Source organism: Typopeltis vanoorti, chromosome 11, assembly GCF_054136105.1.
Source record: "Typopeltis vanoorti isolate ZY-2024b chromosome 11, IOZ_Tvanoo_1.0, whole genome shotgun sequence".
Taxonomy (NCBI): domain Eukaryota; kingdom Metazoa; phylum Arthropoda; class Arachnida; order Uropygi; family Thelyphonidae; genus Typopeltis; species Typopeltis vanoorti.
Genome location: NC_143559.1, coordinates 44,070,296 through 44,084,817, shown reverse-complemented (window position 1 = coordinate 44,084,817; position 14,522 = coordinate 44,070,296). Strand labels below are relative to the sequence as shown.

Here is a 14,522-nt window from a genome sequence, read left to right as displayed (position 1 = left end):
ATGTGCCATGTCAAATGTGTATGTAAGATGCATAAACATACACAGCAAATATTGCGAAAATCAAATGCAAAGCATTTTTAATGCAATATTTGCATTTGATTTTCGCAATATTCGCTGTGTATGTTTTGTATTGAATATAAATACAATAAATATTATAATAATATATGTCTGTATTACGATTTTTTTTCGAGGGGGGCCCGTGAAATATTTTAATTTTTCCAAAGGGGCCCTGACATCCAGAAGTTTGGGAAGCGCTGACCTAGGAATCCAGGGGACTAAATCTGTGCAGAGTTGTCCATGTGTAGTGGTATCAAGGCCATGTAAAGAGACAAAATGACTTCCTTCCATATTGTATATTAACATGTCAATATATGTTTCAATATCTAAATTATTCTCGAAGTTGTATTTGCAGTTTTGCTATGTGACTTTTAAACTTTTAAATTCTTATCCACCATAATTCAAACTTTCAGTTTCTCCAATCATAATCCGACCAGTATAATATGCCGCTGGATAACCCATAATAACACCAAAGTGCATAACTGCCATTGAATTGATAGACATCATCTATTCAAATCATTCTGTCATGTTGGATATCAGTAGTATCCCTGAATGTCCTGCCTATTTTTGTATAATTAGCAAACAATTAAACATCTCCTGTCGTGTCCTTCCCAATAGCATTCATAATTTAGTAATATTAATCATTTATTATTATTATTATTATTATTATTATTATTATTATTATTATTATTATTATTATTATTATTAGACATCCATACAATAAAAAGCTCATCACCCACGGATTGCAATGTCATATGCAAGAGTGGTTTATGAGTCTGGATTGACTTCTCCTATAATTTTAACTATATAATATTTATCGCTGCCGTTTTACTATGTCATGCTCAAGTAAATAGTTTAGCTTAAAATAAATGCATAATTAATTTATTTGTAATAACATAAACTTTTGTGTTTGTATTTGTTTATTTATTAAATCATTGCATTTTAGTTTATTTTTTATTGCAATGGTTTCTAAGAAGTGTGCTTTGCTGATAGAGCGCGACGCTGTGTGTGTGTTGTACCATTCATCCAATTTTGTGTGACGTAGAATAAATAGATCCATTAAAAATAAATAATTCAATTAAATCATAATTTAATTAATATTAATTACTCTGTTTATCAATTTTGTTATTATTAATATTGTATATTGATGTCAATGAATAATAACAATGTATAATATTAGTTTATTAAAATTTCGATAAACAAAATAATTATTTGTTACGGCATTTGTCAGTTATTTAACGAAAATAAGAAATGCATGGAAAGTATCTGGGAGAGAGCAAAAGTTAATATAACCATTAAGCACTGCATTTTATTATGTTATTATAAAAAGTATCAGAATATATGCCTTTAGGTATTTGGATTTGTATATCAGTATATTTGTAGATGAGGTAATTTATTCATCTATTTAATACCAGCATTTGTCTTGTTTCTCCACTGGTTTTCTTATTTATTTTTTTAAAATCCTTCAATAAACTGCTCGTTGTTACAACATTGCTCGCTAGATGGCGGGCATGTCTTAACCATCTGATTAAGAATCCACTTGTTAGCGATAATCGTGGGTAAGTTTAAATTCTTTCAAGTTAGATCACATGTTCAGAAAGTACGTTGGCGATTTATTTGAATGCGTATTTTGTTCGTTTAGAGTAGGCTACGGAGAGGAACTAAGCTGAGCACACTTTAAAAAAATGAGATCCAGCTGTCTTTTAAGTCGCAAAAATGCAAAGTCAGATTTAGGTTAATCGGTTTTCAATATCGTTATGCGCATTTTTCAAATCCCAATAAGTTGATTATCAGGTGAGTTATTTAAATTCTCGCCATCTCATTGATTATTTGAGATGACATTGAGAAAGCACAGAAATTCTTTTAATTGTTCATGTTCAGACATTTGGAAAGTTTTAATGTGGTCGTGTTCATGCCTCGTGATCAAAGTAATTCACTTGTTACTGTTCCTCCGCACGAGAAGATTCAGATTGCCCTTAAGGCTTTAGTCCCAGTAGGCCTCCGTGTAGGAAAAGAGGAGAGGTAAACTTTCCCTCAGAGTATAAAATTTACTATACATTATATATAATGTATAAGATTTTATTATGAACGTTTTCCTTGAATGCATACACATGCTATCCATTTAAATGATAAAATATAAAGAAAAATTTAGATGAATTATTAAAACCAATTTAATTAATATTTCTACATATTTAAGTATTTGGATTTTACAACTTATTTAATAGCGATTTTAAAAATTTTGAATCTATATTTAATTATTTCACTAGTTCAAAAATTAAAGAAGTCTTTATAAAATTAAAGGAAGCATAATTATGTAAATTTTTAATTACAGTAAAAATATTCTTATCTTGATCTTTATAATTATTAGATATTACATCATTCATTGCTTGCCAAATAGATTTTCTTTCTGCCTTTTTTTATTCCTTATTCCAGAAATTTGCAGGAATAAGGAGGGTTACAGGAATCAGCCATACTGATTCCTGTAACCCTCCTCTGCTTTATTCTACATTAGTATATTTTAACTCATAACTTCATTTTACTGTTAATCTCTTGTACCTTTCCTTTTTTAATTATCAAATAATTTCTTCTCTCTTTTTCCCAAGAAGTACTTTCTTATTTACATCAGCGCATTTTAATTCCATTCATCCTCCTTTTTAAGTATTGCTTTTAAAACATTTGAAAAGTTTTTCACATAGTTTGTTCATATGCATTATCAAATTAATTCACTTATTACTGCTGTTTATTTACTGTTGAGAAGTCAGATAACCATAGGTTATGACTTAGGATATAATGGGCATCTGTGAAAGAAAGAAACAATAGTCTTTTCCTCAAAGCCTCATAATATCTAAAGGTTTTGCCACAAACAGTCCTGACTATATCAGATGCAGGGCCCAATTGGGATAATTTTGGTGGGACCCATAGTTTTAATATAATTAGGTATTGGGAACATGTGCTATTAAACAATATTAAAAATAATATATTTATTAATTATATTTTTATCGAAAAAAACTAATTATGAAAAGCTTTTCTTGCTTTGTTTTGCAGCAGATCTTCCAAGATGTTAAATTTGATGGACATAAGGACCTTATGTGCCTGGACTGCACTTAAATCGTTTTGGAGTTAAGTGCTTGGAGAAGGTGTTGTTCAGTGAGAGGTTGGAAGTGCAGAACCAAGGAAACTAGAAATATTAGTGGGGAAGCAATCAACCATATGGCTAGTCACCCACTGGGACAAATACTGTGCAGAAATAGCACTCCTGGGATAGATAAGGCCTGTGACTAGTGGCGTGCTGCAAGGTTGTGTTCTTGGACTGCTGCTGTTTAATTTGTTTATTAGCAATATAGGAAAAGGTCTGAAAGGAACTGTTCAGTTATTTGCCAGTGATGCAAAGTTGGGTAGAGCAATCGTTAATACAGATGATGTCAAAATTTTGCAGGATGATTTGGATAGATTGTCAGACTGGGAAAAGGAGAATGAATGTCAGTTTAATGTGGCAAAGTGTAAGGTGATGCATTATGGGGTGAAAAGATTCCCAGCTGTATACCACATTAGTGGAACTGTACTCCAGGAAATTGACGAAGCCAGGAGTGTTAGTGGATAGGGAGTTAAAGTTTTTTTTTTTGGGGGGGGGGGGGGCATAACAAAAGTGGCTAAAGCAGCTCATCAGATCACTTGGTTAATGAAGATACTTTGACAAGAAGAGACAAGCAGGTTATTGTTCCTCTTTATTGACCCTTGATAAGCCCCCATCTTGACTACTGCATGCAGATCTGGGCATCAGGGTTTCTTGGTGATGAAGTGGAGAGGATCCAGAGGCAAGTGACCAAGATGGCAGAGGGTCTATGGAATGAACCTTATGAGAACAGGTTGAAGATTCAACAGTTATTGGTTGATAGGCAGTAAAGGGGTGTGATTGGGATGTTTTTTTTTACAAGCTTAATTTAGAGGAAATTTTTCAGAACAGGTATATTGGTGGGAGAACAAGGGGCCATCCATGGAAACTGAGGAAGTGTGTAGTTAACAAGGGTGTTAGAACTAGGCTTTTTGCTTGGAGAGTAGTAAATGAGTGGAATAGGTTGCCAGAGTCTTGTGGGTGCCATGACTGTGAATGAGTTTAAAGCAAAGTATGATAGATACTGCACAAATGTTGGATAGTTCTTGACTCGATGTTCAGGACCCTCGATGAGTCTGACTCCTTGGAGTGTCCTGAAATAATAAATATGAGTGCAGGAATGATTGTGAAGACTGGATCCAGTTTCCCCGGTTTTAAATCTGAATGGGCCAGCAACGACATTATATAAGGATAAGTGTGGGCTCAAGGGGATGTTGAAATGCATGTACATGAATGCCTGAAGTATCAGAAATAAAGGAGAGGAGTTTTTAGCATGGGTCAGTTAAAATTATTAGCATTATAATTATTATAATCAATTATTTATAATAATTTTATAATAATTATTTATAATTTATTATATAATATATCATAATTATATTAATTATAATATATTATATTATAATCATATAACTTGGCCAAAAATTATTCGTCAGTGAGATCTGTTTGTCAGAGAATCATGTAGTTACATGCAGTGATGTAACAAGGGTATGAAGTGGCAAGTGTCTAACTTGCACCCTCCCCCCAAAAATTACAAAAATGTTATATGTTTTGTGCCCCAAACCTAGTTGCGCCTGTGGCGGGCACCTCTTTCACCATGCCCTCGTTATGGCACTGGTTATGTGTAATGAATATTGTAATTGTCAGAAAAAATAGAAGAAACAGGGTAGGAGGGGTATTATTAGTGATAGATGATGAACTTTAACCAACAAAAATAGAAGTCAAGGAAGATGAGAGACTTCAGCTGTGACAAAGATTGGAACAAGGAAAGGCAATGAGAAAATGGAAATGGAATTTATATGGTTACTCAGGGATATTACCTGAAACAGCATGTGATGGAAGGGACTAGAGGTTTGAGTGTTAGATCTGGTAATAGCATCAGAAGGTCTATCTATAACTGCAATAGCAACTCTACGAGAAAGTAGCCATGCGGTCTTGTCCTGGGAGGTTGCTCAACATGTGGAAATTTCAGTCAAGAAAGGGTTTGGAACTACAATGCTGGCAATTATGACAAACTTAAGAGGCAACTTGGAGCAGTGCCATGGCATAAGGAACTACATGGAATGAATGCCAATAGTACTTGGGAAGTTCTTGGGAAAAAGATTGTATGCACTCTGATACTGCCCTGCTCACTTTATTTTAGATAGACAGTGTCAGAGTGCAAATCCAGGATTAGAATGATAAACCAAGTAGGGATTAAGTGGACGACTAACAATATAAAACAGGAGCTGCAAAAAAAAAAAAGAAAAAAGAAAGCATTGTGGAAGGAATATAAACAAGGTGATGAGCATGTCCATGAGTAGTATAAAGCACAAGCAAGAAGAGTAACTAGTATGGTAAGGAAGGCTAAATCAGATTTTGAGAGAAAATTAGCTAAGAAGGCCAAAGTAAATCCAGAAGAGCGTTTATGCTATGTAGCAAGAATAATTATGGAAAGATAACTTTACTCAGTACTGATGGTAGGAAAGTTACAGAAGCAGAAGAAATAGTTCAGTTATTAAGTGATCACTTTGCAAGGATATATCACCCAGCTGGTGACTTTGCAGTTGAGCATTGAGATAGATGAACTGGAGGTGCTCAGTATATTGAAAAATATCAATGTGAATACGGCAGTGGGCCTGGATGGTATGTCAGCTTGTGTGCTACAAGAATGTGCAAGTGAACTGGCAGTGTCTCTGATGAAGTTGTTTAATCTGTCTCAGCTCTGTTGAGGTTCCAAAGGAGTAGAAAGAGAGTAAGATAGTTCCATTACATAAAGCTGGCTCCAAGGCAGAAATAGCAAATTACAGATTAATTAGTATCTCTAGAGTGGTGGTTGAAGTATTGGAAAAGTTGGTTAAAAGTAAAATTCAGGAATGGGTGGATAGGAATAGGATACTTTATAGGGGACAGCATGGCTTTATAAAAGGTAGGTCCCGCCTCAGTAATTTATTCACCTTTTATAAGAAGCTAACAGCAGAATTGGGGTGTAAGATATGGGTAGTAGGGGTAGCAACTCTGCCTGCTCAGCAGTTGCATCAAAATGTTTAGTGGCTGGGTGGAATTGGTCCCCGCTGCTCATGCAACTCTCACTTATGGCTCTAAGTAGCTGATAGAGTGCACCAGTGGCCACACCCTGGGACTGTGCCTCGACTGGCATGCAAAACTAAGTGAGGGTATTAGCATTTTATGCTGTAGTGAAGGAGAGTGTCTCCTCCTTGTTGCACTTGAAGACTGGAATGTCTGAGTTAGCAGATGACCAAAATTTAATTTGAGAATGGTAATGAAGGCATGACAGCAAACTATGTGATATAGTCCGAACACACTCAGGGACAAAACAGAGATGTGGCCGGTCACCGTGGAAGAGACATTAACTTCACCACGTAACCTTCCATAGTAAACAATGAAACAGAGAACATGTCGGATTTAAGCAATAGAGAAGGTTGGACCCTCTGCAACTTTTATCTCTTAGAAACATTACAGGGAAGAAGAGAAAGAAACTCAGGAACATAAGATGGATACTATGAAAATAGCATATGACGAAGATACCTTAAAAACTCCAGGGAGGGTATCTCCTGATCATTCACGTCTGAAAATCAAGAATCTTCTCTTAAGGCTTGCAACTTGGAATGTAAGGACCTTATATGAAGCTGGGAAGTTAGATAACCTTATACAAGAACTTGAAACAATGAAAATTGACATTGCTGGTATCAGTGAAGTCAAATGGACTAATAGTGGAAAAATAAATAGAAAGAGCCATTCAATTATATACCCATGTGGAGACAGTCATAGGAATGGAGTAGTATTTGTACTAAAAAAATAAGATTGTGCAATCCTTAATTGGATTTTGGCCCATAAGTGACAGGACAATTGCATTAAAAATTGCACTTCAACCTTTTAATATTTTTATTGTCCAAATATATCCACCTACTTCTGATTACCCAGATGAAGATGTAGAATGTTTCTATGAAGACATTCAAAATGCACTAAACAACCACTAAATCAGATGACATAACTATCGTTATGGGAGATCTAAATGCTAAAGTAGGCTCAGAAAATATCTCTTCCTGCATGGGAAACCAGGGCCTGGGACATAGAAATCCAAGAGGAGAAAGATTAATACAATTCTGTGAAGAAAACAATCTGATAATAACAAATACTTTATTTAGCCACCTTCCTAGAAGACTTTACACATACTGGAGACAGCTGTAGGAACCAGATTGACTATATAATGATTAAAAAAAGATTCCGGAATGACATCTTACAAGCCGAAACATACCCAGGGGCTGATATTGGATCAGACCACCACCCTGTGGTCATTAAAGCAGCATTAAAATTAAAGAAAACAATGAAACCTCTAAACATAGAAAAATATGATCTTGGCTCCCTTAAAAATCGAGAAATACAAGATAAATTTTTAAAGGAACTGGCACAATTCATTGCTGTTAATGTTCTTGATCCCACCAGGTATCCTTACCTTAAAGATGAGATTGAGGATAGATGGCAGAAATTTAAAGAGGGCATAAAAAAGGCAGTAAAACAAAAATTCCCAAATTTTAGAAGAAAATAAGTAAATCCTGGATGAATGACAAGATACTGAAAATTATTATTATTTTTACCCCAAGACCTCATGGAGGCAAAGACTCATCTGGAAGGTCCTTTCATCACACACACATCTCATCATACCGTGTCTTAAACACACTCAAACTCCTTGCAGACACCACACTCTCAGGCAAGGCATTCACAACTCTGCATGAAAAAAACCTGCCTCTCACTCCTCTACTCACACCCTCTTTATACAGTTTCCAGGGGTGACCTCTGGTTCTCCCCTGATCTCCCACTATTCTCTGTAGAACTTCTCCACCATTGATCTTATAACAAGCCCTTACCAACTTGTAGGTCTCTATCATATCTTCCCTCTTCCTCCTCTCCACCAGACTCTGCAAATTACATCTTCTCAATCTTTCCTCATACTCAACATTCCAGAGGTCAGAAACTACCTTAGTCGTTCGCCTTTGGATCCTTTCCAACATCTCCTCATCCTTCTGAAAACCCGCTGACCAAATCTGGGCACAATAGTCCATGTATAGCCTAATCAAAGCCTTATACAACTGAACAAGAATCTCCCTACTTCTACACATCAGTGTCCTCCGCATCATTCCGAGAAGCCTTTGTGTTGTCTTCACAATTTTGGCGATGTGTCCCCTAAATTTTAGATCCTTATCCACTATCACCCCCAGATCTCTTATTTCCTCTACATCCAACAATATATTCTTACCAAGCATAAATTCTGCATCCCATCTTTGTTTTCCAAATTTTAAAACCTTACATTTTGCAACATTGAACTCGCATCCCCATTTCCATGCCAATCACTCAATTTATTCAAGTCTTCTTGCAAGGCCACAACATCTTCTCTACTCTTCATGATTCGTCCCAACTTTGCATCATCTGCAAACAACTGAATATCTCCATCCAAATCTTTGCCAATATCATTAATATACAAGTTAAACAATAATGGCCTTAAAACAGACCCCTGAGGCACTCCACTAGTGACTTTCCTTTTCCTGGATATCGCACCCCCATACACAACTTGTTGATACCTATCAGATAGCCAGTCTCCAATCCAATGCACTAATCTAATATCCAATCCCATCTGCTCTAGTTTGACTGTCAACTTATCATGAGGTACTCTATCAAAAGCCTTTGCGAAATCCAAGTATATTATTGTGTATCCTTCTCCTCAGTCCAAGGAAGCAGTCACTTTATTGTAATAATTAAGTAGATTACTAAAACATGACCTCCCTTTAGCAAATCCATGCTGTCCATCAAAGATAATACCATTGTTGTCAACCCAACTCTAGATCCTACTTCTCACAAGCTTCTCCAACAACTTAACCACAACACCTAACACACAGATAGGGCTATAGTTTGATGTTTGAGTTCGATCACCTCCTTTATGAAGTGGCACAATCTTGCCCTCCTTCCACTCCTTAGGAACTTGACTAACTACAAGACTCGTCTTAAAAAAATATGTCAAGGCAGGTGTCAACTCCCTGGCACATTCCTTCAGAATATGCAGTGATATATTATCAAGTCCCACAGCCTTATTTACATCTAGTTTACTCAACTCCACAAACACCTCTTGCTCACTTACAGTCAGTGTCTCCTCCCCATCATCAACTGCTCTGTCTCTCCATGAAGTCGCATTCACAAGATTGAAAGATCTTTATGAACTGCTCATTAAGTATCTCCACCACAAATTCTACAACAGCTGTCTTTATACCATTTTCTACAATCAATGTCATCTTTCCATAATCATTCTTTCTTTTGCTGGCTACATATCGAAAGAAATCCCTAGGATTCTTTTTGGCATCATTAACTAACTGCTGTTCATACCTCTCTTTAGGTACTCTCACCAATCAAGTCACCCTCCTTGCCTGGTCTTTGTAGACCTCATGAAATTGGTTATTTCTACTTCTCTTATGCTGCCTCCACAATGTCCTTTTTCTCTGTATCACATGCTTAATCTCTTTATTCATCCATCTCACACCTACCTTATTTAACCTTCTCACCCTTGGAATACATTTAGACATTGCATCTACTAGATAGTTTTTGAAAATCCCTCAAGCTACATTGATCTCTTTTCCAGCTGACTCCTCATTCCACGCTACACCCGCAAGCTGTCTCCTGAGCTCTTCATAATCATCCCCCTTGTAGTTCCACATATACCCTTTTCTCACAGGGGTCCTCACACTGCTGGCAACCACCCAGGTAATCGCCTCATGGTCACTTTTACCAATTGGTGGATGATTTGACACCTCATTTATAATTACATCCTCTGATGAGATGACCAAATCCAAGACCCTCTGTTACATACTGTCTGAGGTAGTTATCCCTCAAAAATTCAAGAAACTCATTTTCTTTACTTACAGTTGCTATCTCATCATTCCAGTCTATATTTCATGTAGACTGGAATGGTCTATAACAACATCCCATCAAGTATTTGATTCTGTTCACCTCTATCTCACACCATACTGCCTCAAAACTACTGGCACTATTTCCGTCTTGCATCTTTACTTTGTATGGACATAACTCTTTCTCTATCATCAATAGCACTCCCCCCTCCCTTTTTACCCCTTCTATCCTCACGAAACACATCATACCCTTCCATCTCTATTCCTGTCAGGATGTCATCCTCTTCCAACCATGTCTCACTTATTCTGACAATCTTTGGGTGAACAGACACAATTAGTGCAACCATTTCATCTGCCTTGTTTCTTATACTTCTAGCATTGGTATACAAACACAACAGCTCATTTCTGGATCTACAGCTAGTTCCACTGATACCACTCACTCGATGTGATCTCTCCATGCTAGACTGGGGCCATTTCCCTTTCTGCTTCTTCATTTTAGAACCCTTTTCAATTCCACTGTTTCCTCTTGATCCCTGGTCATTCCATTCCTTTCCTGCCTACACATGCTCTCTCACCTCCTCTTGGAGCATCCACCTTTCTCATGCTGTGTACCCCTGTCCACCCTGAGCCTCCCCATTTCCCTGCTCCTCTTGCACACCCATTCTCTCATTTTCTATACTCATACCACTCACTTCTCCATTCATATCTACTTCTTCAATCTCTCCTGTCTTACTCTCCTGCTCTTCCACATCACTCCCCTCTCGATCTGATTCATTCTCTCTATTCACTTCTCTACTTCCAGTAGCAGTCTCTCCAAGCGACTCACACCATAACCACTCAAATGCAGTCCATCGCTCCCATACAGCTCACTTCATCCCTCAAACTCATTCCACACATTAACAAACTGTACTCCCATCTCCTCGCACATTTCAGCCAGCATATCATTCATAATCCTTGCTCTCCGCATTTCTTTCTTTCCTCCAAATGATGGAGGAAAGAAAGAAACACAGAAATTGTCCTGAATACAAGAACTTAAACAAGGAGATGATGAAGAATGTAGGATTGCAAAAGAACTATAGCTCAACAACAAATGCAAGGAAGTTGAACTTCTGGACAAAAAGCACAAAACCAGAGAACTTCATGAAAAAGTTAGGGAACTAACTAGCAAATCTTGCAAAAGGATAGGCTCTCATTGCATTGAAGATACCAGTGGAATCATCCTAATGGAGAAAGACAAAATAAAGGATAGATGGCTAGAGTATTCAAAGGAACTCTACAATCATGATAGAATAGATTAGCCAATGCAAGAAGATTTGGAGATGCCTACTATTCTTACCTGGCAAGTAATAAATGCCATTAGGAAACTGAAACCAGCAAATGCTCTAGGAATGGATGGAATTATGGCAGAATATCTAAAGGCTTTAGATGATAAGGCTATAAGATCACTGACTGACGTATATAACAAAATATACGAAACTGGACACCTGCCAAAAGATTTTAAGCACTCAATGTTCCTACCAATACTTAAAAAATCGAAGACAATCAAATGTGAAGAGTACAGAACAGTCAGTCAGATAGCAAAAGTTATGTTATATATCATCCTAGAAAGAAATAAACATAAAATCAAAATGGAAATTAATGAAACACAATCTGGTTTCCAGGAAAATAAAGGAACTAGAGAAAGACTCTTCAACATTAGAACTATTATAGAAAGATATCTGGAGAAGCAGAAAGAAGTCTACTTATGTTTTATTGACTACACAAAGGCCTTTGACAATATACAACATGAACAACTAATCAAATGCATTAGAAATTTAGGAGTAGATGGTAAAGATACCAAATTGATGATAAATCTATATTGGGAGCAAACTGTCTCAATAAAAATATCAGGAGAAATCTCGGAAGAATTCCCAATAAAGTAAGGTGTTCAGAAAAGGCTGTGTTCTTTCTTCTATACTGTTTGACCTCTATACTGAAAATATCTTCCAGCAATTAGAAGAATTTAAAGGAGTCAGCATAGGAGGCAGGAATATAAACAACTTCAGATATGCAGATGATACAGTACTGCTAGCTGAAAATAAAAAAAGATCTTCAAAACCTATAAGAGACACTGAAGCTAAGTGAAAGGTATGGACTTAATTTCAACTTCAAAAAAATCAAAACAATGCTGGTAACAAGAGAAAAAGGGATAATATTATTATTATTACAGGCAACTGCAAGGAGTCTGGTCTCATTGAGGGAGACCCTAACATCATGTCAAGAACAACCATTCGACATTCACACAATATCTATCATATCATATCTCGCCTTGAACTCATTCATAGTCATGACACCCACAACAGACTCTGACAGCTTATTCCACTCATTCACCACTCTCCAAGTAAAGAACCTAACTCTAACACCCTTGCTAACCACACTCATGTCCAGCTTCTATGTATGGCCTCTAGTCCTCACACCACCACTCCTATTCTCAAAAATATCTTATCTTCTGAATTAATCTTATAGAAACCCTTCAGCGATTTGAATGTCTCAATCATATCACCCCTTTTCCACCTATCAACCAATTTCTGCAACCCACAAATTTTCAACCTCCTCTCATAAGGTTCATTCCATAGACCTGCTATCATCTTGGTCACTCGTCTCTGGATCCTCTCCACCTCTTCCCCATCAAGAAGAAACCCTGGCACCCATATCTGGGCACATATAGATGGGGTCTTATCAAGGCTCGATACCGAGGAACAATAACCTGTTTGTCTCTGCTTGTTAAAGTATTTTTCAGCAACCAAGTGATTTGATGAGCTGATTTAGCCACTTTTGCGATGTGCCTCCTAAACTTCAACTCCCTATCCACCAACACTCCCAAATCCCTGGCTTCGTCAATCTCCTGGAGTACGGTTCCACCAATGTGATATATTGCTGCTAATATTTTCACCCCAAAATGCATAACTTTACACTTTTTCACATTAAGTTGATGTCCTTTCTCCTTAGCCCAGTCCTCTAAACTATCCAAATATCTGATTATAAATATTAAGATCAGAGGAAATACTTTAGATCAAGTAGAGAGTTATATATATTTGGGTCAACTAATTACAGAGAATGGAAAGTGTGATAAGGAAATATTAAGAAGAATAGAAATTGCTAGATCAACCTTCATTAGCATGAAAAACATTCTGACCTCAAGGGAAATTCGCACAAAAACAAGAATTAGGCTGTCCAAATGCTACGTATGGTCAACACTGCTATATGGAGCAGAAACCTGGAACAATATTAAAATATTGTGAAAATAAACTAACGCCTTTGAGAAATGGATCCTCAGAAGAAATCATGGACTGCCAAAAAAACTAATTTAGAAATATTAGAGATGATTGGAAAAGATAGGAATCTGTTGAAAACCATTAAGAAAAGGAAAAACCACCTACCTTAGTCACATACTCATGAATCCCTACAAAAAACACTTCTAGAAGGAATGATACAAGGAAAAAGAAGAAGAGGAAGACAAAGAACAGATTGGATGGGAAATATTAAGGACCGGACTTTTTTGTCCTATGAAGAATGCAAAAGAGAAGCACAAAACTGTACGTGGTGGAAGCTCATGGTAGTCAACCTCCTGGAAGAAGATTACATCTGACAAGACAACAGCAAAATTGGATAAAGGAAATGACTACACCATGATACTGCTCGACTTTGCAAAGTCATTTGACAGAATACCTCATGGAAAATTATTACTTAAGTTGGAGCAAATGGGAATGGATATGAGGCTGGTGGCATGGAGACATCAGAGGGTGGTGTATATTGGAGTGGAATCAAGGCAAATGAGTGACTAGTGGAGTGCCCTAGGGCTCTGTACTAGTACCACTACTCTTTAATTTGTACATTAATGCTATAGTAGAAGATTTGAAGGGGGATATTCAGTTATGATTATGCAAAACTAAGGAGGATAATAATTGATAAAGATGATATAGATATCTTACAGGATGATTTAAATAAATTGGGAGTCACTCTGGGATGAAAAGATTACACAGTTCGTATCATGTTGATCGTACTAGTTTACAGGAAATTGATGAGGCTAGGAATCTGTGGTGATGGTGGATAGAGAATTGAAATTCAGAAGACATATTGCAAAAGTTGGCATAATAGCTCAAAGGATTACTTGGATGCTGAAGAACACATTGACAAGTAAAGACAGGGAGATTATTATCTCTCTTTATAAGGCTATGATTCGCCCCCATGTTAACTACTGTGCACATATTTGGTGACCTGCGTTTCTTGAAGATTGGGAGATGGTGGAGAGGATTCAGAGATGAGTGACCAAGCTGGTGACAGGTCTGTGAAATGTTCTCTATCAGGATAGATTGAGGATGTGTGTGTGAGTTGCAGTGTTTAGCTGACAGATAGAAGATAGGAGATATGATAGAAACTTAGAGGTTACTAAAGGGATTTTATAAGAATGACATAATACATGG

General features: G+C 36.8%; 1 protein-coding gene across 1 annotated transcript in view; it reads left to right on the top strand.

Moving 5' to 3' along the window:
- Nucleotides 1-1,712: 1,712 nt before the first annotated feature.
- Nucleotides 1,713-14,522, top strand: part of LOC150101479 (uncharacterized) — a 599,391-nt gene continuing 586,581 nt past the window's right edge. The window contains exon 1 of the mRNA XM_090400199.1: nucleotides 1,713-1,851. The gene's annotated coding sequence lies outside the window, so the exon portion shown is untranslated. The remainder of the gene's footprint in view (nucleotides 1,852-14,522) is intronic.